At 44.4% G+C, this 22,751-nt stretch overlaps 3 non-coding genes across 3 annotated transcripts; 2 read left to right on the top strand and 1 right to left on the bottom strand.

Annotated features, from left to right (window-relative positions):
• The first annotated feature begins 1,508 nt into the window (after positions 1-1,508).
• Positions 1,509-1,583, top strand: Trnat-ugu. Its single transcript has one exon. It is a non-coding gene; the product is annotated as a tRNA-Thr (tRNA).
• A 15,657-nt stretch (positions 1,584-17,240) lies between these two features.
• Trnat-ggu lies at positions 17,241-17,314 on the bottom strand. Its single transcript has one exon. It is a non-coding gene; the product is annotated as a tRNA-Thr (tRNA).
• A 161-nt stretch (positions 17,315-17,475) lies between these two features.
• Trnat-agu lies at positions 17,476-17,547 on the top strand. Its single transcript has one exon. It is a non-coding gene; the product is annotated as a tRNA-Thr (tRNA).
• The last annotated feature ends 5,204 nt before the right edge of the window (positions 17,548-22,751 follow it).

Raw genomic sequence — 22,751 nt, 5'->3', positions numbered from 1 at the left:
CCCAAATAATTTCACATTTCGGATCTCCGTCAATTTCCTTCGATACTATTGCACTTCTTATCTCTATAAACACGCCTGCCCCTTCACTGTCCAGCCTGTCTCTGCGGTATACATTCCAATCTGAGTTTAGGATTTCATTACTATTTACGTCTGGTTTCAGCCAACTTTCTGTCCCTAGTACTATATGAGCGTTGTGACCGTTTATTAATGAGAGCAGTTCTGGGACCTTTCTGTAGACGCTGCTGCAGTTTACTATTAGCACATTAATATTGTTATTCCCAGTTGCATTTTGCCTACTCCTACCTTGCTGCGTCTCAGGAGGCGTCTTGTCGGGCCTAGGGAGGGGATTCTCTAACCTAAAAAAACCTCATGTGCACTCCACACGTACTCCGCTTCCGGCGTGTAGTGCACGCCTGACCTATTTAGGGGGACCCTACATTTCTCCACCCGATAGCGGAGGTCGAGAAATTTGCACCCCAGATCTCCGCAGAATCGTCTGAGCCTCTGGTTTAAACCTTCCACTCGGCTCCAAACCAGAGGACCGCGATCGGTTCTGGGAACGATACTACAAATAGTTAGCTCTGATTTCACCCCGCGAGCGAGGCTTTCCGCCTTCACCAATTCCGCCAACCGCCTGTACGAACTGAGGATGACCTCTGAACCCAGACGGCAGGAGTCATTGGTGCCGACATGAGCAACAATTTGCAGTCGGGTGCACCCAGTGCTCTCTATCGCCGCCGGTAGGGCCTCCTCCACATCTCGGATGAGACCCCCCGGCAAGCAGACAGAGTGAACACTGGCCTTCTTGCCCGACCTTCCCGCTATTTTCCTAAGGGGCTCCATCACCCGCCTAACGTTGGAGCTCCCAATAACTAATAAACCCCTCCCCCCATGTGCCTGCTCGGACCTTGCTGAAGGAGCAGCCACATGTCCACTCACAGGCAGAGCGGGCGATGCCACACGGCCAGCCTCCACATTGACCCTCCGCCTCGTGCGCCGCGAACGCCCCTGAACCCGCCACTGCCCTTGGGGAAAGGGTGGCCCAACCGCGCCCAGTACACGCGAAGATATCTCAACAGCAGGGACAGTGGGTGAAGCATGTAACACCTGGGGTGTACCTTGCGACGCACCAGACTCCCCACTGCCGCTACACTCCGAGGCAGCAGCCTGAAGACGGCTGACCGCGGCCATCAACACGCTCAGCTGTTCGCGAGCAGTGGCCAGCTCCTCCTGCGTCCGTACACAGCAGTCACACATCCTATCCATCCTAAGGAATCAATTTACTGAAGAGAGTTAATCAACCTTTAACTAGACTGCTAATTCACTAAAGGCGGCTGTTTATTCACTAAACTGTGGTTGCTAGGCACTTCTTGTAGAAAAGAATGAAAATAGCACTACCTGTCTCTGGGCGGGGGCACTACGAATATAGTGCGGAACAATACGTTGAGAATGTGGGTTTCGCGGGAGGCGTGCCGGAGATAAATCCCTGCAGTCGCGCTATCGTCCGTGTCCACGATGGCTCAGATGGATAGAGCGTCTGCCATGTAAGCAGGAGATCCCGGGTTCGAGTCCCGGTCTGGTCACATATTTTCATCTGTCCTCGTTGACGTATGTCAACGCCAGTAAGCAGTTAGGGGTGTTCATTTCATTGTAATTAAAATTATTTATTTTATTAGTATTACTATTTTTATTCATTTATTTATTCTTAAAAATAATAATAATAATAATATAATAATAATTATTATTATTATTATATTTTCCTGTATATACTTATGAGAGGAATCAGATGTGTAATCATTTGATGGGATTTCTGTTTATTATATGATCAATTAGTGTAAACAGTGAGTTGTTAGTCATATTTACTTGGTCATTTAGTAGTTGTTTCTTTTCAGCCTTTGTTTTGTATATTTGATAATTTTCCTGTAATTTTAGGAGATGTCTTTTATTATTTATTCTTCTTATTTTCATGACATTGTCTCTTGTAGTAGGTTTGTGGTTATTTTCTCTCAAATGTTCTGGAACGAGCCATATTTCCATACTCTGACATGTTCTTTGTACCGGGTGTCAAATGTTCGCTGGTTTGTGCTATATACCTTCCATCACATGAGTTGCACTGTAGTTGGTATATTCCTGCTTTTTGGTAGATATCTGTGTTTTTTTGTTATTTTTGGTTTGTGCCTTTGGATTGAATTGTCTTGTCTTTTGACAATGTTTGTTATTTTATGTGTGAGCTTGTGCTTGTATGTCATTTACCATCTTAAATTTTATTTCTTGTTTTCCTGTATTCTTTGTCGTTATTGTTCTGTCACTGTTTGTGCCTGTTTGTGTAGTGTTTTGTTGTACTATTTTTTGTGGGTGTTTGTGTGCTGTGTTCACTCACTGTATTTGTTTTTTAATTCTTTTGTTTAATTTGGAGACTAGATCCCTATTGTACCCATTGTTTGTTACTATTTTTGTGATGATGTCGAGTTCTTTTTAGTAATTTTCTGTGCTGAGTGGTAATGTGTTGAGTCTACGAAGCATGTATCTGAGTGCTGATTGTTGCTGTGAGTGCGGGTGATTAGAGGTCTGATGTAGGATTGTATCAGTTGTTGTAGGTTTACGGTAGATTTAAAAGCTATGCTGATTGTTTTCTTTTTTAACGGTTATATCTAAAAAGTTTATTTGGCTGTTCTGTTCTTTTTACATTGTGAATCTTACCTTTTTGCGTATTGTGTTTATATCTGTATGCGGCCTGTGGGAGGTCAGAGTTTACACTAGCACACCATTTATAATTACAGTCAAAGTTCAAATATTTGGTATTTATCCGTCATTGCTTGCATTTGTCTAAGCTACTCACTTTCACATGTTAAAATAAATTTTTAAGAACAGCTTGGAGAACTTTTCCCAAAATTTATTTATTCTGAAATGTTACGTTTTCTGTGGCCTGGCACTATACCACTCCCGGCTCCTCGGTTTGCTAAAGTGTTGCTTCACTGACAATCAACTTCTGGGAAAAACTGTATTCCTCCTGTACCTACTACACTTCATCGCAAAAGTCCGAACGAAGCTCACTGTATCGAGTAGTCAGTACATGTTTCAGCTGCAGGCGGTATGGTTTTATGGCTCTGAGCACTATGGGACTTAACATCTGTGGTCATCAGTCCCCTAGAACTTAGAACTACTTAAGCCTAACTAACCTAAGGACATCACACACATCCATGCCCGAGGCAGGATTCCAACCTGCGACCGTAGCAATCGCGCGGTTCCGGACTGAGCGACTAGAACCGCTCGACCACCGCGGCCGGCTGGTATGGTTTTACACGCATGCATTTGTATAGAATACGCCAGCCAGTTGACGGCGGTATCTGCAGTTCTCTTCTCGCACGTATAATGAATGTCTTCGGCTTCCTGACACATGGTTCCCACACAAGTTCCACCTTGTCTGCTGACGGTGCCGGCTAGTCTGTTTTCTTCACACCACATAAGCAGCCAGTGGCCGCGCCATACGTAGCCTTCAATATGGCGTCTCTAATGGAAATTATTTCCAAGTGGGGAGCTGTCATTGAGTTTCCTTGGTGAAAAACCGGAGCATCACAGATATTCATAGGCGCTTGTATTATGTCTAAGGAGGCCTGGTGGTGAAAAAAACCACGGTGAGTTTTTGGAAGAGGCGTCTGTCAACATCGCAACAAGGTTGCACAAACCTGTCCAATCTTCCACATGCCTGTTGGCCGCTCGCAGTGATGTCTCCTACAATGTTGGAACGTGCGGACATTCTCAGTCAAGTTGATCAACAGATCACAATGAAATACTTCGTTGCTCAACCGAACATCTCTGTTTGTAGTGATAAAAGTCTTGAGATACATCCGAATATTGTGTCGGACCTCCTTTTGCACGGCGTAGTGCAGCATTTCGACGTGGCACGGTGTAAACAAAATTGTTCAAATGGCTCCGAGCACTATGGGACGTAACATCTGAGGTCATCAGTCCCCTAGACTTAGAACTACTTAAACCTAATTAATCTAAGGACATCACACACATCCATGCAGGATTCGAACCTGCGACCGCAGCAGCAGCGCGGTTCCGGACTGAAGCGTCTGGAACCGGCCGGTCACAGTGGCCGGCACGGAGTCGACAAGTCGTTGGAAGTCCAATGCAGAATTATTAGGCCACGGTGCCTCTACAGCCGTCCAAAACTGCGCAAGAGCTGCCGGTGCTGTATTTTGTGCACGATCTGGCCTCTCGATTATATCACATAAATGTTTAGTGGGATTCATGTCGGCCATCTGGGTGGCCAAATCATTGCTCGAATTGTCCAGAATGTTCTTCAAACCAGTCACGAACAATTGTGGGGCGGTGACATGGCGCATTGTCATCCATAAAAATTCCATCGTTCTTCGGGAACAAAGTCCACGAATAGTTGAAAATGCTCTCTAAATAGCCGGGCATAACTATTGCTAGTCCATGATCGGTTCAGTCGGACGATAAAGGCCAAGCCATTGCATGTACAGACAGCCCACGCCATTATGAAGCAACCAACAGCATACACAGTGTTTTATTGACAACTTGGTCCATGGCTTCTTGGGATCTGCACCACTCTCGAACCCTACCATTAGCTCTTACCGATTGAAATAGGGACTCATCTGAGCAGGATACGGTTTTCCAGTCGCCTAGCATGGTCATGGACATGGTCATGAGCCCAAGAGAGCCGCTGCAGGCGATGTCGTGCTGTTAGCAGAAGCACTCGCGTCGGTCGTCTGCTGCCATAGCTGGTTAACGCCAAATTCACCGCACTGTCCTAAGGGATACGTTTTTCTTACATTCCACATCAATTTCCGTGGTTATGTCACGCAGTGTTGCTTGTCTCTTAGCACTGATACCTTTAAACAGATGCCGCTGCTCTCGGTCGTTAAGTGAAGGCCTTCGGCCACTGCTTTGTCCGTGGTGATAGGTAGTGCCTGAACTCTGCTATTCTTGGTACTCTCTTGACACAGTGGATCTCTGAATATTGAATTCCCTAGCGGTTTCCGAAATGAAACGTCCCACGCGTCTAGCACCAACTACCATTCCGCGTTCAAAGTGTATTAATTGCCGTCGTGTGGCCATAATCACGGCGGAAACCTTTTCATCTGAGTACAAATGACAGCTCCACCAATTCGCAGCCCTTTTTTACCTTGTGTACTCGATACTACCGCCATTTGTATATGTCCCTATCGCTATCCTGTAAGCCGCCCGGCTGGTCCCGGCGGAGGTTCGAGTCCTCCCTCGGGCATGGGTGTGTGTGTGTTTGTCCTTAGGATAATTTAGGTTAAGTAGTTTGTAAGCTTAGGGACTGATGACCTTAGCAGTTACGTCCCATAAGATTTCACACACATTTGAACATTTGTAAGCCCCCTTCTTTCATCTGTTCTTCGAATCATTAGAATACACGATGTTTTCGACATACATTTGTGATTCTCATTGGCCGTAATACATAATCCTGCATTATTTCAACGGTTATTGGAGTCAACAAGTTACGCGATGTTTGTCACATACTTCTGTGGCTTTAGTTGGCTATACTACACAATCCGTTCACACCACGTGTGTATAATTAAGGTGATGAACTATTGGCACCTCACTGTATAGCAGTTCTCTAGCATTGGAATGAGGTATTTGTTGTCACGGTTTTTTCTGATGATTTTTCCAATCTTGTTCAACATTTGTATAGTTATGGGTGCGCTTTTTTCATTGAAAAGATTGATTTCAAACTCCCAATGAAATCATAACTATTGAGGATCGAAGTTTCAACGTCGTTTCAAATGTGAAAGTTGGAAGCTAATCCACCATTAAACGTGAAAAATCAATTACGCGTGTTGCCGAGCATTCTTGAAGCTGACGCACGTTAACGATGACGTGCTACGCTTTCCCGGTTTCTAAATTGTTCGATTAGTGCTTCTGGCAAACGCAGCTGTCCTTGGAATACCTCAACGCTATTCGCCGCTGGTCTGACCGTCTGTAGACCATTAGTTCCTGATGTTGTCGAGCGAGTACTTAATCGCAGCTTTCAGCCACCTCGGGAGACTGGCAACGCATATCGCAGAGTCCTGTTAGTAAGTGCTTGGTCACTGTACTGCTGATCAGGCACTATTATTTTATTGTCAACTAGCATAATACAAACATGAATCATTTCGTGAGGTGCAACGGAGATAATTAAAATAGCGTTCAGTCATCAATCCGTTATTATTAACTTACATATATCGCACAGCGAGGAATTTTATAGTAGTTGTCAGTTACATAAGCTTACAGTTTCAGTATTCAAAAATGTTCCTTCAGTAGTGACTGCACTTCATTTCTCCAGAGTAAGGAAAGAGCTGTCATTACAAGCACAGTAGCCACCAATTATTTTTCGAGTTGTTTATACACTCCTGGAAATTGAAATAAGAACACCGTGAATTCATTGTCCCAGAAAGGGGAAACTTTATTGACACATTCCTGGGGTCAGATACATCACATGATCACACTGACAGAACCACAGGCACATAGACACAGGCAACAGGGCATGCACAATGTCGGCACTAGTACAGTGTATATCCACCTTTCGCAGCAATGCAGGCTGCTATTCTCCCATGGAGACGATCGTATAGATGCTGGATGTAGTCCTGTGGAACGGCTTGCCATGCCATTTCCACCTGGCGCCTCAGTTGGACCAGCGTTCGTGCTGGACGTGCAGACCGCGTGAGACGACGCTTCATCCAGTCCCAAACATGCTCAATGGGGGACAGATCCGGAGATCTTGCTGGCCAGGGTAGTTGACTTACACCTTCTAGAGCACGTTGGGTGGCACGGGATACATGCGGACGTGCATTGTCCTGTTGGAACAGCAAGTTCCCTTGCCGGTCTAGGAATGGTAGAACGATGGGTTCGATGACGGTTTGGATGTACCGTGCACTATTCAGTGTCCCCTCGACGATCACCAGTGGTGTACGGCCAGTGTAGGAGATCGCTCCCCACACCATGATGCCGGGTGTTGGCTCTGTGTGCCTCGGTCGTATGCAGTCCTGATTGTGGCGCTCACCTGCACGGTGCCAAACACGCATACGACCATCATTGGCACCAAGGCAGAAGCGACTCTCATCGCTGAAGACGACACGTCTCCATTCGTCCCTCCATTCACGCCTGTCGCGACACCACTGGAGGCGGGCTGCACGATGTTGGGGCGTGAGCGGAAGACGGCCTAACGGTGTGCGGGACCGTAGCCCAGCTTCATGGAGACAGTTGCGAATGGTCCTCGCCGATACCCCAGGAGCAACAGTGTCCCTAATTTGCTGGGAAGTGGCGGTGCGGTCCCCTACGGCACTGCGTAGGATCCTACGTTCTTGGCGTGCATCCGTGCGTCGCTGTGGTCCGGTCCCAGGTCGACGGGCACGTGCACCTTCCGCCGACCACTGGCGACAACATCGATGTACTCTGGAGACCTCACGCCCCACGTGTTGAGCAATTCGGCGGTACGTCCACCCGGCCTCCCGCATGCCCACTGTACGCCCTCGCTCAAAGTCCGTCAACTGCACATACGGTTCACGTCCACGCTGTCGCGGCATGCTACCAGTGTTAAAGACTGCGATGGAGCTCCGTATGCCACGGCAAACTGGCTGACACTGACGGCGGCGGTGCACAAATGCTGCGCAGCTAGCGCCATTCGACGGCCAACACCGCGGTTCCTGGTGTGTCCGCTGTGCCGTGCGTGTGATCATTGCTTGTACAGCCCTCTCGCAGTGTCCGGAGCAAGTATGGTGGGTCTGACACACCGGTGTCAATGTGTTCTTTTTTCCATTTCCAGGAGTGTATTTCCAACCAGAAACCAGAAAATTTGAATCTTTGACAATGTTTACCCAGTTGTGAAGTACTTGAAGCGTATCAGCTCACGCTGACGTTTTTTTCTTAATTCCACATATTGTGGAGAGGGATATTTTACAAGACAGCCCACTCCGTTATTTTGGTACAAAGAGTTTCCCACTTGAGAAGGTGGTTTTAGCTCCCGCAGTTTCTTACAACTAAGTAAAACCTCCAAAATATCTTGGAACCATGCGGAGAGAAGTCAGGAGACAGTTTTCGGTGCTATAGTTTTGATATAGAGCTATAAAAATTGTGTCGGAGTCAGTAAATGTTAGGCCTAATACATGTTCGCATATCTAACCGTGCATCTGGAAAATGGCAGTCAAAGACTTGCGACACATTTATTCGAGTACGCCTGCCCATGGGTGTAAACTGAAATCAGAAGACTGCAAGGGAAGGAAGTGAAACACACATAGAACGCTATAGCCGACGTATAGGTCGCGAGAGAGTTCAGCAACTGCGTTGATATTTGAAAATTTACGTAGTGTTTATTTCTCTTTCTCAGTTGCAATTTTTTTTATTTTTAAATATAACTAGTTTCGATCATATGTGATCATCTGCAGAGCTGATGTAGCTGCATAAGCAGATACTGTACATCGGAGTATGTGATGGAAACTAGCCATACTCTAAAAAAAAGTAAAAATGAGACGGAAAACAAACAAAATATCAATTTTTATACACAAAACAATTGAAAAATGACAGCTAACGAAAGATACAAATTTCCTGATCTTTCTTGCTGTGTAGAAGGTTTTTATTCCGCAGCACTTACAAATTCAAACAAAATCAAGAGAGTACCCGTATGACTACATTTCATCAAAATATTTTACTTATATCTCGGAAAGTTCTTGAAAAAGACTAAACTCACTATGCTTGAAAAGTAGAGAAAGGTGAAAATAATAATCGTTCAGCTTTCAGTAAAGTAAACCGTGATTCTTAAGAATGGTGTTATTAACCAAGATATCTCATTTGTATTCATAGAGCAACAGAAGCCCACAAGTGGATAGCTACTTCAAGAAAATTGCGGAAGATATGTTTGAAGTTCACCTGGGTTACTGAAAGTCATTTGCAAAAGAAAATTCCCCGAAACGTGAAGTTTATATCCAACTTGGGCTGCCATTTTCTAACCTTGGCAGTAATATATGAAACTTAAAGTACAACCAATTAAAATATTAAATGTTGCAAAGAAACACGTCGAGAAGCACGATAAGAAATAAGACGAATAAAAAGACAAGACCAAAGAAAACTACACCCATGAACAATCGAATTGGAGGCAGCTGCTGGCTTGAAGAAGGGAGTGCTCCTCTCACTACGGGAAATGGACTACTTAAGGCATATCGCGTGGTTGGGATGCCGCCAAACTTTGTAGTGCTCCTGGACTTGACAGACGGGCGCACGATGGGCCAGGCGCGTGGTATCAACGCATTTTGCACTGACTGGTCGAAGATCACGGTACAAATTGTTCCGTTACAAGGCGTGTCGTGTATGACGTCAGACTGTTGCGCCATATGATTCTACTTCAGACACTATATACATTACACTGGCCGGCCGAAGTGGTCGTGCGGTTAAAGGCGCTGCAGTCTGGAACCGCAAGACCGCTACGGTCGCAGGTTCGAATCCTGCCTCGGGCATGGATGTTTGTGATGTCCTTAGGTTAGTTAGGTTTAACTAGTTCTAAGTTCTAGGGGACTAATGACCTCAGCAGTTGAGTCCCATAGTGCTCAGAGCCATTTGAACCATTACACTGGGTTAACCCGAACTTAACCGAAAAAATTCCGGCTGCTTTTCAGGGGTATCTGAGCACTTTGGTGTAAGAGACCCAATACCTCTCATGGCTAGTCGTACAGTAATAATTATGATTTATTCAGTTTGCTATCCCAGGTGGATTTGTTTTTGTGAAAATACACGTCCTGACAAAAAAGTTATAGCATCATTTCTTCTAATGGCCATATCAATGTATCTACACTATGTGATCAAAAGTATCCGGACACCTGGTTGAAAATGACTTACAAGTTCGTGGCGTCCTCCATCGGTGATGCTGGGATTCAATATGGTGTTGGCCCGCCCTTAGCCTGATGGCAGGTTCCACTCTCGCAGGCATACGTTCAATCTGCTGCTGGAAGGTTTCTGGGGGAATGGCAGCCCATTCTTCACGGAGTGCTACACTGAGAAGAGGTATCGATGGCGGTCGGTGAGGCCTAGTACGAAGTCGCCGTTCCAAAACATCCCAAAGGTGTTCTATAGGATTCAGATCAGGAATCTGTGCAGACCAGACTATTACAAGGATGTTATTGCCGTTTAGCCACTCCGCCACAGGCCGTGCATTATGAACAGGTGCTCGATCGTGTTGAAAGATGCAGTCGCCATCCCCAAATTGCTCCTCAACAGTGGGAAGCAAGAAAGTGCTTAAAACATTAATGTAGACCTGTGCTGTGATAGTGCCACGCAAAACAACAAAGGGTTCAAGCCCCCTTCATTAAAAACACGACCACACCATAGCACCACCGCCTCCGAATTTTACTGTTGGCACTACAAACGCTTGCCGATGACGTTCATCGGACATTCGCCATACCCACACCCTGCCATCGGATCGCCACATGGTGTACCGCGATTCGTCACTCCACACAACGTTTTTGCACTATTCAATCGTTCAATGTTTACGCTCCTTACACCAAGCGATGCGTCGTTTGGCATTTACCGGCCTGATGTGTGGCTTATGAACGGCCTCTCGACCATGAAATCCGAGTTTTCTTACCTCCCGCCCAACTGTCACAGTACTGGCAGTGGATCCTGATGGAGTTTGGAATTCCTGTGTGATGGTCTGGATAGATGTCTGCCTATTACATATTACGACCCTCTTCAACTGTCGGTGGTCTCTGTCAGTCAACAGACGAGAACGACCTGTATGCTTTTGTGCTGTACGTGTCCCTTCATGTTTCCACTTCACTATCACATCGGTAACAGTGGACCTAGAGGTGTTTAGGAGTGCGGAAATGTCGCGTACAGACGTATGACACAAGTGACACCCAATCACCTGACCACGTTCTAAGTCCGTGAGTTCCGCGGATCGTCCCCTTCTGCTCTCTCACGATGCCTGATGACTACGGCGTCGCTGATATGGAGTACCTGGCAGTAGGTGGCAGCACAATGCACCTAATATGAAAAATAAATTTTTTGGGAGTTTCCGGATACTTTTGTCATTTAATGTATGTACACGTACACCACATCAGCAAATATGTAACTAATCAGACGTGTAATGCTCTGCGACAAGTAGAGCGGTCACCGGAATGCATTGTTATTGTTAATTTTTTGTGCTGTTGTAAGGCCTAGTAGAATTTATGAGGTACGTCCACAGCGTCACATGTCTATTGATCACTGAGAAGAACACAGAGATGCCGAAAACTCGTGTGAGGCAGCGTTACCAGCACCTGATACTCTTTGCAAGTGGCCAAATTGTGGGTCTTTATTTGGTCAATTATTAGAATCATGTAATATCCAGATTCACCGGGCATTGTAATGTGAGGCTGCCCCATGTTGGACTGCATGGGAATGTTAGTACAGGCATACTTGTCAAGGTTCCAGTCGATCGGTCTGACCACCACAAGGGAGTATCGCAGTAGTGTGCACCATGCACTTGGGAACCCCTTTGTTTGAGCTTCTGCCATCCTAGAAAAAGTAATGAAATCTCGGCAACAGTTTGAGTCGCTCAGCATCATTGATCAAAGACTAGCAGCAGCCCCGGTTCGGAGTCACCATGCCGTGCGTGGGCTGCCGTTAGCACAGAAGGCTGCGTTTGGAGCGACGCAACGACCGGGAAACATGCACTGTTGATAAATGGCGCCATATTGTGTTCAGCGGCGAATGGCGGTTCCTCCCTACCCCGCGTCACCAACGTCGGCGATTAGGGCGGCAACTTGGGAAAAGTCCCATTCTTCCGCTATGTTGGTTAGGCACAGGGGCGTTTGTTCTGGCGTAATTGTGTGGAGACCAATCACGCATGACTTCAAGTCACGGCTGGTAGTGGCTGAGTGAACTTCGAAAGCACAGCGGTACATCACTGACATCATGCTTACTTCTCATGCGACAGTTTCGTGGTACAATTCTGCAACTGGACAATGTCGTCGACACGCGGTAAGTGTCTCTAGGAGCTTTCTGCCTGACGTTTCTGACTGTCCCCACCCTCTTGTTGCCCAGTTTTAAATGATGTTTGGAGTAAGTTAGTAATTTGGACGGCTGGTCACATTTTCACAGCACTTGCCACACTGAGGTAGTGACACACTGCAGTGAGAGACAGGGACAGTCGAATTTTAATAATCGGTTCTGTTAACAATAAAAATACTCATATTTTTTGTTTATCTTTCTTGTTGTTTGTTGATGGCTCGTAGTTGCCTTCCTGTCTGTGGTTCATCTTTCTATAACTATTTAGAGGATGATCAGGTTACTACTTCAATAACAGCGTCAAACCTGGTGGACTTTCTGTAGAAATACACATATATTTTCAGTCCTTTCACTTAACAGTAGCCGTGTGGAGTGACCGCGCAGTTTGAGGCACCCTGTCACCGATTGCGCGGGCACTTCCACCGGAGGTTCGAGTCTTCCCTCAGGCATGCGTGTGTGTGTTGTTCTTAGCATAAGTTAGTTTAAGCAATGTGTAAGTCTAGGGACCGATGACCTCAGCAGTTTGGTCGCTTAGGAATTAACACACATTTGAACTTAACAATACAAATCAATGAAACACATAATTCGTTCTCTATCCTCGAACTTCCAACTCGTACAAAAGTACTGGACAAAAGAACAAAGATTTTCCTCTAACAACATGTAGCAAAGAAATTACTGTCATATATCGATCTATTTACGAAAAATAATCTGTGGGACATTCATTTAATTAAAAAATGGTTCAAATGTCTCTGAGCACTATGGGACTTAACATCTATACCCATCAGTCCCCTAGAACTTAGAACTACTTAAACTTAACTAACCTAAAGACATCACACAACACCCAATCATCACGAGGCAGAGAAAATCCCTGAACCCGCCGGGAATCGAACCTGGGAACCCGGGAGTGGGAAGCGTGAATGCTACCGCATGGCCACGAGCTGCGGACATTTATTTAATAGATAAAGTACTATTAATTGTCTATCTTGTTTGACAAGTCCATAATCATCGTAATTATGTTAAATATTTATAAACATTGATATTCAAACATTTTCGCATAGCTTCGTAGAAGCAGATTTTTGGTTTTTAACGTCTTCACCGCGGTATCGTTCACTTCACATGATCCAAGATCGGGTATTACATTTATCTCATTATAACCAGTTTTGTTACACGTTGAGATACTGCCGTGGCCAACAAGTTCGCCAATCCGTCCCTGCGCCAGATATCCAGAATATCGAGGACCAGTTACAGCAGATGCGGGTGGGTCCCTCCAGGAGAGGATACGATAGCTTTAACAACGTTTCCGACTGGATCAGTGCATGCATCTCGATGCGAAGTGGCGTCAAATCGAAAGACTTGCACCCGGCGAACGGTCTACCCGAGGGGGCACCCTAGTCACACGACATTTTTTTTTTTTTTTTTTTAGTGCATGCATCCAGGCCAGAGATAATGTAAAGCCTCACTGATCTGCCTTAAGTCCTGTTGCCAAGCTCTTCGCACATTTGACTGGATTTTGTAATCACTGTAATTACATAATATACCCTCTCAACTCATGAAAGTTCATGTCGTTTCATCCTTCCCATCTGTGTGCTTCACCTTTTTTTCAGGCAGTGTGCCTTCACAACAGTGAATGTTTTGTGATACACAATCACCAAAACACACTACGCGAGACACGTAAACTTCCAGTCTTTTCTCTTACTGTTCCGCTCAGCATACAGCAAATACTTACAGCTACCGCTCAAAATGACCAACGTGATCACGGCAAAGTGTACGGCGATTCACCAGAAACTCTCATACACTTCAAGACTCTCTTGCCTTTGGCGCAATACCTGCGCACCTGTTATAGTTCTAGCAATCATGTCCATGTGAGTATCGACCGAAGTCTCATAAATTAGGCTCTTCACATGACACTAGAAGAATAAGTTGTCATCCCATACATGGCTGCGCTACTGTTGGAATACACCCTCTCTTATAAATACGGCCACGTCTGTAAACAACACGGAAACAGGGAAAGTGTGGTTTACTGCACATTGCTATAAAAATCGGTATACAAACTCGACTCAGGAAGTTAGTTGTCTGCAAGGAGTGCCTCTTCTGTGGATGATAAGAGAACAGTTGTCGTTATGTAAAATTCTAAAGACAGTTGTTCAACTTGTATTCAGACGTACTGCAACACTCCGACTACTGGTAACACGATATCACCCGTCGTGTGTTATTCCAGATTCAATGTTTTCCTGTCCTGGTGCGACCAGTACCTTCCATTCTAAAGCGGAAGCATCCGGTTGACGCCTGTGCATAGAAGCAAAGCTTTTCTGATGTTCATGTAGCCAATCTGTACACGAGGTGTGTGTCGGCCAACTCTTCATCACTTAACCTATCCGCAACACGCTGTATCAAAACGTGAGACTCATACTGGCGGAAAAACAAATCCGAGACAGAACCGAACAGTAATGAATGCAATCTTGAGGACGAAGAGTAAAGTGAGCATTACTGTTACGAATAGCAAGTACCGTGAGCGGGATGGAACAAGTTTTTTTGTCGAACAAGACACACAACACAAATCGTGGATATTTGAACTGTCGCGCAGATATGTTCAGTGCGATACAGATACAAACATAAATGGCATAAATGGAGATAAGAGCTCAAACGAAATGCGGTTAGTATATAACGAGCTACAGGAATAAACCGGTAACTTTGAAAGATGACTGTGTTGCTTCCATGTTCGATAGCACAAATTAATCACACAAACTTTTATCTACCTTCAGCATATGAAATACCTGCTGTCTCTTTTTCCATATTCCTGTAGCTGGAAACGCTTTCGGCATCAGAATACTGCGTCTTTGGTAGGTTCGCCAGAGACTGTATCGATGACTTTTGAACACTTGAAGACTTTGGTGGATAGTGACACTTTGCGAGCAACTGTGAGACATGAAGGACCTTCTCCAGATGAACTCCTTTGTCAACTGTGGGTAACAAAATCTTCATCATTCTTATATTCAGTTTTCGATATTGGCGTTTGATGATTCCGTTTCCCTTTGCAATCTGTTAATATTGAAGACACATTCTTGACGTATTATTTTCGCCTAATTTACATTAGTTAGTTTCTTCGCGAGTCGTAGTGTGTGTACAACGACCAATCGATATTTCGACAAGTGTTCTAGCCCAGAAAGTAATGCAACGCATTATTTTTCTTTAACAATTCTTGATCGAACATAATGAGAATTACACACACGAAAGAATGGTGTTTTATTTACATACCTTATTTTTCTACGTAGTCTCCAACCCGTTCTATGGCCCCCCTCCAGCGCGAAACAAGGGCGTGTATGCACTGTTGGTACCAATAGTTCTCCCGGTGGGGGAGCCAGTGATTCACTGTGCGAAACACCTCCTCATCATCCTCAAAATGTCTTCTGCGAATGCTTCGTAATGCGCTCGCTGCAACATGTCAGGTGGGACAGCAGTGGATAGTCTCCGAGACTGCTGCAAATCGTGGAGCTCCGCAGAACTGCCTTTTGATGACCTCACTCTCCGTGCGCAGCGACTAACTGTACTTCAGTAGACAGCAGATGCTCCATAGAATTTGCACAGGCTTTTGTGAATATTCCCTACAGTATCTATCTCTGCAGTGAGAAATTCAGTGACAGCACTTTGAAACTGTCTTGCAGCTATGCTATCTGTATGAAGCGACGGAAACTTGGCGCGCTCACTCAGGAGACTTCAAGTAATACACACATAACGTTTTGCATTCGTAGCATTGTTTTCGGCTGAGAAAAAAAATGCTGTGCACTACTTTCTGGGGAACCCTGGTATATCCATTTTCAGTGTATTTATCAAAGCCCTCAAGTATATTCATTGTATAAGTTTGCGAGACTTTCATTGTTACTAACGCTTGGTCTTGTATTGTGTGCCTTTAGTATTAGGCATTGTGTATGCTTACTGTTAGTGGAACGTCCATTGCTTTTATGCTCGTCCCGGTATAGATTTATTCGAAAACGCTCTTACGGGTTTCACACATCCTCCATATAATCTTCCGTAGTCCTCGGCCCATCTTTCCTGTTGTCACGATTTCGCCTTTTCGTTATATAATTGAGTGACTCGTAGGCGTCCTGCAAACTCCAAGTATATACCGGCTGATCAAAAAGTCGGTATAAATTTGAAAACTGAATAAATCACGGAATAATGTAGATAGAGAGGTACAAATTGACACACATGCTTGGAACGACATGGGGTTTTATTAGAATCAAGAAAATACAAAAGTCCACAAAATGTCCAACAGATAGCGCTTCATCTGATCAGAATAGCAATAATTGGCATAACAAAAGTAAGACAAAGCAAAGATGATGTTTTTTACAGGAAATGCTCAATATGTCCACCATCATTCCTCAACAATAGCTGTAGTCGATGAATAATGTTGTGAACAGCACTGTAAAGCATGTCCCGACTTATGGTGAGACATTGGCGTCGGATGTTGTCTTTCAGCATCCCTAGAGATGACGGTCGATCACGATACACTTGCGACTTCAGGTAACCCCAAAGCCAATAATCGCAGGGACTGAGGTCTGGGGACCCGGGAGGCCAAGCATCAAGAAAGTGGCGGCTGAGCACACGATCATCACCAAACGACGCGCACAAGAGATCTTTCACGCGTCTAGCAATTTTTTTTTTTTTGGTTCTAATAAAACCCGATGTCATTCCAAGCATGTGTGTCAATTTTTACCTCTTTATCTACATTATTCCGTGGTTTATTAAGTTTTCAAATTTATACTGACTTTTTGATCACCCGGTAAATATACTGACAAGGAACGAGAGTTATCTCTGATCCCAGTCGGTTAAAATCTTTCTGCAACCACTATTACTGCACCTTGTTAGTGGCTGCTCCTGGTACGCCTTTTCTTGTAGGTACGTTGGACACGCCTTGCTGATACATCAACAAATCGGGCAACTTCTTCAATGTCTGGTCATAGGCACGACGATAGCTCCTTCCTGCCATTGACACTTCTCATAATCTAGCGCAGTGTTTTCCAGCCTGGAGGTAATTACCTATTCAGCAGTGAATTAAAATTTATGAGGAATAAAATCAAAGCGAGGGACCACTTTAGAGACTACTTTAAACTGAATTATTAATAGTAATCTGGTAGGCTGCCCAAATGTCGGTAGACTATAACATACAACACGTCATCATCAGCTGATATTCTATGATCTATACATGCAGACTGCAGTGATGAATGAAAATTTGCACGAAGGTTGGGATTCGAACCCAAGTCTCCTGCTCACCAGGCAGATGCGTTAACCATTACGCCACCATGGCACAGCGACTTTGCACAACTTCACGGACTACCCTAGTATGTCTCTTTCCTCAATACAAATTCTCATTCACGCCTCCGCCCAATGCACTCGAAGGAGCATGGGAATTTGAATTGAGGAGGGAGGCAGATTGGTGTAGACCGTGCAGTTGCACAAAGTCACCTCGCCAGCGTGGCTTAGTGGTTAACGCATCTACCTAGTGAGCAGGAGGCCTGGGTTCGAATCCCAGCATTGGTAAAAATCTTCATTCGTCGCTTTAGTCTGCGTATATAAATCACAGATGTTTCAGACTTAAAAAGGGCTCTGAAACCACGTAGTTAGATTTCATCTGGTCTCCCCTGCTGGAGAAAGGTCTCCTACAGATATTTCCATGCAATGTGATCTTCAGTGATACAAATCAGTGTCAGTTCTGCATATTTTGGAATGTCATATAATCAAACTTACCCTCATAATTTAGTCTTTGCAGCGTTTTATTATTTTTTGCAATCCAGAAAAGAACTTTCTTCTGCTAACCACCACCCATACTCCTTGGAAGTGTCCAGCCCGCTTCCACCTTTTCTTCATCACTATCACAGTACATCTCCCATCCTAATCTCTTCCCTAAACCACTTATTTTCTTTCCTGTCTCTTCCAGTAATTTGGAAAGTACATCTCTCCAATAGCTGAAGAGCTACCATCAAATTTTGAATGGTCTACGTGTTAGATGATCACCTGTCACTTTCGTGAGTCAAACCTGTTAAACGAACTGTTTAACATTCAGTCTCATATAAATAAAGAAACTTAATTCTGGAAATTTATATAGGATACTGCCAGCACCCCAAGGACAGCTTTACTATTTCTTGTTTTTGCTGTCCATTCAGTGGTAGTAATCACTTGCCAGCAAAAATAAATTGTAATAGGAACTCTTTTTTACGATTGGAAAAACTAATCTGGGTTCCAAGCTCAGTTTCAGTGGATGAAGGAATATTTTCAATTAGTGAAATTCGAGCCAAAGCACAATTTCCTGGAACTTGCAAAGGCAACATTGTGTAAACAGATCTTAATACAATAGCATTGGCACTGTTTTAGCGAAAGGTCTTCCGTTAATACCTATTAATAGTGGAAGAAATTTTACTTTCTCCACAACTTGCAAATGTGAAAGTATTCTTCAAGTGACGGTAGCAACGAAAACGAATGTGAAGAACTGACTAAACTTGGTAAATGACTTCTGATGTGCAATGACAGTCACCAAACCAAATACAAAAACAGGATTGTTAGAAAAAAGTAGAAACAAACACCACGGTGGCTCATTAGTTTTGGTTTAGTGAGAAAAGTAGATAGGGAATGGCAATTAGTTGTTTGAACATTAACTAATTGTTGTAAATAATTTGTCACTTCAATAATAAAAGTGTTAATTTTTTTATTGTCTAATGTTTAATTATTTCCCAAGCTTTGTTTAGGGTATTAGATGACATCTGATCTCATTCAGGGGTAATGGTCTCAGAAAGGTTGGCAACCACTGGTCTTCTAGTGAATACCGATGCAATAGCTCAGGACATTCGGTTATGCGGCTGGCCACTCTCTATAATAAAAAAGTCATATTTTCATTACTAAGCAGCCCGTAGACGGTCCTTAATATTGTAGTATTGTACAATATTGCGCTGTTAATACGAATAATAGTGCAATATTATTGATGTTCTCTTTAGAATGCGTAATAAAATTGTCAGTTATATCCTGTGCTTCGAAATGTTGGACGATAAAGACGCTGCTGTGATAATTTATCTGCTTTGTTACTAGCAGAAATAAATTGGATGAAAAATTGGTTCATGGAACGTTAAAACTCGTGAAAACTTGTTGAGGGAAATGAGGTTCGAAAAAAAATCATAACATTTTGTGTGTTAACAGTCAAACCTTTCATACTTTACTAGAAATGGTTCTCCTAGTAGATTGGCGTCCTCATGCATAGTTACTTGCCCACCCCTCCCAACCGCCCCCACTCCTTCCAACACTCCCACCCCTCCCTCCTACTCAATGAATTCCTGCGGACGCCCATATCCCCATCATCAAAGAAACAAAATAATGCAATGAGAGATGCAGATCCACCAAGTGAAAGCTTATTATTATTATATGATTCCTTGTTACTGGCAATTGTTTGGAAGACTTGAAATTTCCAACTGCAGTTGCACCGTACAGCTATTTGACACATAGTTATGGAAACGTGTCATGCAATAATGCGTGCACAAAATAATTGTATTTGGGTAACTGATGAACGCACACTGATAAATGTCTACATACACTTTATTTCATAACTTTGCCTTAATTAATTTTTTTTTAAAAACTCTTTACTTCGTGGTCGTTCCCTACATTTTCTGAGAAACAAATCATACGAGTCATCATTCATAACACTTCTGTTGTTAAACTCAGTTGCTCTAAAATCCCACAATGCCTGCAATGATTTACACGTTTCGATGCACTCTTGTTTTGAACAGTATTATTGCACCGGACGACGGAACAAAAGCGGAGCTCTCGGCGAATAAGTCTAATGATCAATTCATTTTACCTCCACGTCGACCCATATTACTGCTTTATTTCCTTGCATTCGCCCGGCAGTACACACCACTCCACCGTCATGGCTCACGACAGCGATGGGGATCACGCGACTGCCTGGTACAAGCGCTCCAAAGGGACGAGTGGAAGTCTGTTAAGGGGTATCTCACGTTTCGTGTGACCAGGTAAATTTCGTCGTAAGGAAAATAAAGAACATAATTTAAGCTGAAAGATTACCGTTAAACCTCCTTGCCAAGGACGCCAGATGAAAGTTGATGTCGTCAAGCACTGAATGAAAATTGCGCAACGGGTAACGGGGGAAGGGGACCTTGAGAGCGCTGCCTAGAGAGCGTACGATACTAGTCAAGGGACTGGAGGGCTCACACGCTGATGTGTGGGTCCCTGCATTCTGTATCTTTTATTTTAAATTAATTCCGTTAACTTGACTTCTTTGTGATTTTTAAGGCATGTTAAAGATTGATGGCAACTGATTACCTATTTATTTTAAACATTATCACTCGACTTTACAGCGATTGCAGCAATTGTTCCAGCTTACAGATATTACCATTTTACAACTTATAGCTCGGGTATATTATATACTAATCTGCACGCACATTTCTACGGGCAAGACGGAATCGCGTTGCCCAAATGTATACCACCAAAGTCTCCCAATATTTTACATAGGACATCTACTATGTGAGGAGGATAACGGGAAAACTGGGGACCAGATACATTAATCAGGGGGTCAAATTTCCGAAATTAAACGAGAACATTCATTTCCTTACACAATACAAAGCTGGCAATAAAAGAATTAGTACAAATATTCAAATACCTCTCTTCGATGCGTGAACACTGAGCACTGAGGGCACGTCTGCTCACTTACCCGTCTTCTGTAACACTCCTAGAACCTGGCGGGCAACCGAAGGTTTTCCTGGGCCCCGGTGGAGGGGATAGTCGAACCACCTGGCCGTGACCAGCCTCTCCACCCCAAATCTTGTGACACTGGAACGTCTCTGACTTTTACCTGCCTGTGCTGTCTCTCTGATCCCCTACCCAGGAGTGAGATTGGCGCTACTATACGATAGAACTACATCCGAACTAAGATTTGGCCATGCTTTACGGAAAAGTGTGAGGAGGATTAGGAAAGTTCATGTGTAGATTCACATTCACGTACAAGAAATGCATAATACACGACACGTGCCGGCCAGAGTGGCCGAGCGGTTAAAGGCGCTACAGTCTGGAACCGCACGACCGCTACGGTCGCAGGTTCGAATCCTGCCTCGGGCATGGATGTGTGTGATGTCCTTAGGTTAGTTAGGTTTAAGTAGCTCTAAGTTCTAGGGGACTTATGACCAGAGTAGTTGAGTCCCATAGTGCTCAGAGCCATTTGAACCATTTGAACACGACACGTGTAAATACGTATTATGAAGCGTGACACATTTCTTTCCACCCGTCCACATGGGTTGTGTTGCAACCGCGGTCGGCCGCGTCGTGCAATAAAATTGGCGGCGGAGCCGCCTCTGTTTGTATTTCCCGGTGCGAGCGAGCAGCGAAACGTGCTTATAGAGCGGAAACTACTGTACCGTTTCAAAGTGTATGTGAATATATGTTACGAACCGAATTCTATTCCTGAACGCCGACAGCCGTACTTGCTGTAAAATGTGTCGAACAGAATATACTTTACAGCCAATAAAGCCTGCAGGATGCAGCTGAGTTTGAGGTATGTATGCGAGATGCTCTCCTTGCACTAATTCCCGGGCGTCCTCCGTGGTCTGGCGTTGGCCTTGCGAGACAGCCGCAGGGCTTTCCCAGCAGGCGACAGGGGAAAGCGGTCCACGTCACGGGCTGTGGCAATGCAACGTTCTGTGCAGCTCCGCTGACATCTGAAGACGGTTCTCGGACGCACATCAGTGAGCGACGGCCATCACGTGCTCATTCCTACTCGATCTAGTTTTCCGTGCGAGAGTGACCTTGCGGGACCTCAGCGCACGAGACGTTGCGGCACGTGCATCTGCTAGGGACTGCAGGACAAGACCTCTTGGCGTGTCCCATCTCACGACAGGTGTAGTCACGACAAGTTGGTATGGCTGCTTCTTGTAACGATTTTGTTCAGACTTTCAGATACACTGACGGAAAAACGAATCGCAACACCAAGGAGTTGTGCGCCATAAACGATTCGCAGGTGTATCTCTACATCTGAAAGCCTATGTCTATTCAAATTTCGTGCCAGGCGCATAAGAGTGGCACTAATAGCACCATTGTGAGCATGTAAATAAAATTTACTTTAAATGCCCCCTCTATTGGTCGTGAGCGTTAGTTCATGAGCCCACACGAGTTGTAAATGGTTGCGAAAACACACTTGACCTCTTAGCCACAAATAATCCTGATCTAATAGAGAGATTAGTGAATACAAGGTAATTGTAGCGATGCTCGAAACCATATCAACCAAAACCATTAAAAGTAAACGCAAAATATATCTATTTAAAACAGTACATAAAAATTCGCTTGATGCCTTCCTAAGAGAGAGTCTCCATTCCTTCCAAGCTAATTATGTAAGTGTAGACCAGATATGGCTCAAATGCAGAGATGCAGTATCGACAGCAATAGATAGATTCATACCACATAAGTTAATAAGAGACGGGACTGAACCACCACGATAGACAAAACACGTCATAACACAGTTGCAGAAGCAGCGAAAAAAGCATGCCAAATTCAGAAGAACGCAAAATCTCCAAGACTGGCTAAGTTTCACGGAAGCTCGAAATTTAGTGCGGACGTCAATGCTAGATGTTTATAATAGTTTCCACAATGAAACATTGTCTCAAAATATGGTAGAAAACTCAAAGAGATTCTGGTCATATGTAAAGTACACCAGCGGCAAAAAACAGTCAATACCGTCACTGCGCGACAGCGAT

Source organism: Schistocerca piceifrons, chromosome 3, assembly GCF_021461385.2.
Source record: "Schistocerca piceifrons isolate TAMUIC-IGC-003096 chromosome 3, iqSchPice1.1, whole genome shotgun sequence".
Taxonomy (NCBI): Eukaryota; Metazoa; Arthropoda; class Insecta; order Orthoptera; family Acrididae; genus Schistocerca; species Schistocerca piceifrons.
The sequence above is the reverse complement of the archived record's forward strand: the minus strand, read 5'-3'. Positions and strand labels throughout refer to the sequence as shown.